Here is a 5,542-nt window from a genome sequence, read left to right as displayed (position 1 = left end):
TGTAATGCATTTTAATCCTTAAAACGATTTATTATATAATTATATATTTCAAAATAATATATATTAATTAATGTTAATAACAAACTATTAGACTAATTTATACTATAGCTTAAATGAAAAAAATCTTATTTGTGTTAATGCTTGGCTTCAATATTGAATCCATATTTTGACATCTAAAAATGTGGGATATCTCACTTTCCTCCTTTCATTTAAAGTTTATGACGATTCATTTATATTTTAAGAATTTGATATTTTTAAATATATTATTTTATCAAACTTATATATATTAATGTTAATAACAGCATATCAAAATAATTTATTAGTATAGTTTAAATGAAAAGATCTTATTTAAAAATAAATATTTAATGTTTGATTTTTCCTTTAATAAAACGCATTTTTTGGATTGGAGAGTAATTATTAGGTGGGTCGTGATAAATATAAATATATATATATAAATAAATATATATATATATAAATATATATATATATATTATAATATATTAAAGTTTTTTATTCACACAAATTTATATCATCAACTAAGAGGTCCATATTATGGAAATAAGGACTTATTGTGATTTTGAATAAAAAAATTCAATTATTTCTAAATAAATTAAACATTGAGTTATACGTGTAAGTAAGAAGCACGTTAAGATATGTTTCAAGTGCCGTGACTAGAAAAAAGGGGTGGGTAGTGGTGTGTGAAATCTTATTTTTTTTTTCATTTATAATAACTTTATGTATAATTATAAGTAGGCTTATCATTCAAAATATTATATATATTAAATTTTGAGAATTACTATAATTATTATTTTAAAGATTACTATAAATATGTTGTTAAAATATATAACTTACCGTGGAGGTGTAATTTTAATATTATTAAGAGTTGAGAGATTAATTTATATTTCTTTATTGTTAATTATTTTGTTTGGTTGGTTATTCATAAATTTCTATATTATTTAAACAAAAAGTTTAATCTTTTTTTTAGAAATTATTATATTTCTAAAATCTTATTATTTTGTATGGTTAAATATTTATGTATATTATTAATTTATTTGGAAAATATAATAATCATAAATTGACGTAAATAATAATTTGTGTAATTGTTATTTGAGGCTCGAATTTGGATTGTTTTATTTTATGAGATTCGAACTTTGAATTGTGTCATATAAGACTCGAACTATCAAAATAATAGTCATGTAATGTTTTCTCAAATGAACAAATTGTGTGATATCTTATTTTAACGTATTATCATTGTCTTCTTAATTAATTTGTCATATTTTTAAATAAAATAATATTTAAAGACGTTTTAGATGTATTTTTTAAAATTAAATATTTTTTCTAGATTTATGCATTCTAATTTGTTAAAGATAGTTTTGGTAACTACTAAAATATATAATCTAAAATAAGTTTTGAAAATTTTGATTTTGATCAAACATGATCAGGATGGATCAAACATGATCCATACAGTCACACAACATGATTACAATAATGTTGGGATGCTTTCTGAGCTATGATTCAAGAGAACTAGCCTACGAACAACAAATAAAATATTCTTTTTTAAATTCAAATTTGAGTTGTCTGTTTTAGGTTCATTGATTCTTTCTAACCTATTTAGAAAGTTTATAAATGATCCTATGATATATTTACAATCATAAAACACTATAAACATCATGCATACAAGTTTATTCAATTTGAAATATAAAAGTTTAAAATTCAAACTGTAAATATAAATTAGAGAGTGATTGGAACTTTACCAAAGATTGGAGAATACTCCTAGATCCTTAGGGAATTTTTGGGATGCTCAAATCCAAGTTTTAAAGCCTTAAACAGAAAATTTGAAAGCTTGAAGCTTTATGGCGGATTTTTGATTTTCTTCGATTAGAAGGTGAAGAGTGGATCTCTTACCTTCAAAATGACTTAGGGGGAGTGTTTATAGCATCCCTGAGTCGGTGGAGACTTTTAGTGGATCGAATCAGCCAAAAAGCATTAATGACATTTTGGTTGTTCTTAAGCGAACTTGGCGAAATAAGGATAAATTATCCCTATTAAAGTAGTAAAAATGATCACCGAATAAGGGGTATCATATTAGCTTTTGAATCAGTCGCAATGATGGACTATAGAGAAAGTTCCATCTTTGTATAATCAAAGACGGGTCTTTGATGTTTATCCCTCTTGCGATCGCGATGAAAATGAAGGTGGCCTATGAAACGACATCGTTTCATGCGCGTTTGAGCGTTCCATTAGTGGTTCGTCCAATGTCCGTTGTAGCGCGCGCTCCTTCCGCTACAACGGGCTATGCATGCGCACTTTGGATGTGGAATGATAACCCAACGTCCATCCGATACAGGTCCTAAGGCCTATTTTTTCCAATTTTCTAATTACAAAATTATTTTTGTAATTTGGAGCCTCAAACCATTTTCTAAAAATTCCGAAAAATTAGAAAATGATTCAAAATATTTTTGGGATATTTTCACAAAAATATTTTGACTAAGGCTGGTTATAATTTATTTTTAAACCCTAATTTCTTCTAAATTGATGTACTTTAGGTATTTTCCTCTCTAATTGTCATATGCAACATGTACTAGAATTGAAATAATTGTTGTTAAAATTCTTTAAAACTGTAAAACCTACGCATGTCTAGAACTGGGAGAATAAACGAATAAAATAAAATGTTATAAAACCCAGTTTTTAAAACAAAATTTATAAGTAGAAACTATTTTCAAAATGGGTACAAAGGATGAAGCGCAAAATCCCTTTCCCGAGTATCACCGAATTAAAACTATAAAGAAACTCTAACTAATACGTTTGTACACATATACCATTTTTATTGATTTAAAAAAATCAATTGGTGACTCTATTTCAAACAAGTAATCTTTTAAATTAATTATATTTAATTAATTTAAACAAACGGATTTCGAAAAAATTAAATTGTAATTTAATTATCGCAAATCTCCGAGTTAATTAAATTTGAATGTAAATTAATTATTTTTAATTAATTTTAAAAACTATAAGGAATTATTTAAAATCTTTGAAAATAATTTTTATTTTAAAAAGATTTTTAAGAGGCAAACCGAGGTTAAAATTTTCGAACCTCGAGCTTTTATATAACCAAAGAGTTTTTTCGGGATTACAAATATATAATTATTTATTTATTAAAAAAATATATAAAATATAATTAAAAAGAGAATTTTTTTTTAAAAGTTTCATAATTAATCATTCATTTATTATATCATACCCATTAACTTACGGTCGAGTTTAAATTTAAATGATCAATCCGAATCATTTTGTCTAACAAAAAAGATACAAATCACTCACAACGCTATACCCGCTAATCCTTGCAATATATATATATATATATATATATATATATATATATATATATATATTTATTTATTTGGATTTTACAAATCTTCTAACACCTTTAACCATTTCATAGTTTTCTTCGTTCCTAATGCAGTTGTTAACACATCTTTCATTCCACAAGATTTGATCTCTCCTTTGATCTCCTTTTCTAACAACTCATTATATAATTTATTGATATATAATAAATAAATCCACAAACTCTAATTTTATTTATCCAAGTAATATAAAGATTATATCAAACTAAATACTTATAATTTTATCAACAACTTCTACTATCTCCATATTGGTTATATCGTCATATTTGTCCTCACGAACTTTACGTCAAAACACTGATCAATTAACTTCTTTATTGTTTGTTAGCAATTAATTTTTTCTCTCCCTACAATTTCAAAATTGATATTTTTACACACATTAATTACTTGCTAAAATGGAAAAGTATATGTTTACTACTTCGGTCTCCAAACCAATGTAACCCTTGCAGACAGTCTGTGATATATTTACAATGCACAATCCATTAGTAGATCTGAAAACAGAGCATCACTCATTTCATGTCTTGCTTATGTATTGTATAGTTTTATAAGTGCACTCAACTCGTATAACATTGACATTCCTTATTCAAAAATTTCATAAACGCTTATGGGTTTTCTGTATAGGTATCATATATTGTCTCACATATATTAATAGTTTCAAAGTTGTCATAATAATTATCAGATGGCTCTTGTTGACACTAAAATGTACTCTATCTTTTCGACATAATTTTGACTAAAACCATGCTAAACCTTATAAAGATGCACTAAAATGGACTTAATCGGTCCTTTTAAAAGATTAATACATTTGCAATAATAACAATACACTAAATTTGGCTCCATATTAGAATTCTATAAAAAAACCTCTAATTATACATTTGCAGCAATGTCAATACATTAAAGGAAAGTGTTTTATCAAATAATTGACTGATATTTGATCTTTAGTGATAGTGATATTGTTCAATATGTAGTTGTGCATATATTCTTAATTTGGTTATCAGCACAAGAAGAAAAATTATAATTGGTATAAGTTAGACAAGGATTGTTAATTGAATATTTTTGCAATTTCTTATATTGCCCTTATAAGTGTGGTTTCTTCTCTTCGAGAGAGATGAGATGTTTAAGATATATTCTTCTTCAGCGGGTTTTACATATATGGAAGTTGAATACTATTTTATCGAAATTAAAAAGACTATTAAAAAAAGTAAAGGAAACTATCAATCTGAACGGTGTTTAGAACTTTTGCATATGGATTTGTTTGGTCCGGTTAAAGTAACCAATTTAGGACGCATGCACTACACTATGGTAGTTATCGATGACTATTCTAAATTTACTTGGGTAACATTTCTAGCTTCTAAAAATCAAGCAACTCCCAACCTGATCAAACTGATTTTAAGAATACAAAATGAAAAATCTATTCGAGTAAACAAAATCAGAAGTGATAGAGGAACTGAGTTTATAAACAACAATTTAACAACTTTTCTTGATGATTCAGGTATTAGACACGAGTTTTCTAGTGCCAGAACTCCTCAACAAAACGGCCTGGCTGAGAGAAGAAACCGAACTCTCAAGGAAGCCGCAAGGTCTATGATAGCTGATTCGGGCATTGCTAAAATGTTTTGGGCTGAAGCTATCAACACCGCATGCTATACACAAAATCGATCTTTAGTAACTAAACGATTTTCTAAAACCCCTTTTGAAATATACTATGATCGAATTCCATGCATACAGTATTTTCGAATTTTTGGTAGCAAATGTTTTGTTCACAATAACGACAATAATTACTTGACCGCCTTTGATGCTAAATCCGATGAGGGAATAATGTTGGGATATTCAGCTGTGAGTAAAGCCTACATGATATACAATACTAAGACTTTAATAGTTGAAGAAACCGCCCACGTCGTTTTCGATGAATCGGTTGAACGAAACACTGCATTACTCTTCGATCTTCACAACAGAATGGAAAACTTCAATATCTATTCTGATGATGAAGACGAGGTTCCGGTTTTTAGACGATTTGTCAAGGACCAAGCGGTTGATGCTGAACCTCAGCCTGTTCAAGCTGCTTTACCGCAGAAAGTTGACTCTTCAGTTTCTACTGAAGAAATCGGTCGGTCTGACTCTATTCAACCTACTGATCAGTCTAACTTTGA

Source organism: Impatiens glandulifera, unplaced genomic scaffold (genome assembly GCF_907164915.1).
Source record: "Impatiens glandulifera unplaced genomic scaffold, dImpGla2.1, whole genome shotgun sequence".
NCBI classification, from domain to species: domain Eukaryota; kingdom Viridiplantae; phylum Streptophyta; class Magnoliopsida; order Ericales; family Balsaminaceae; genus Impatiens; species Impatiens glandulifera.
Note: the sequence above shows the minus strand (reverse complement) of the source record.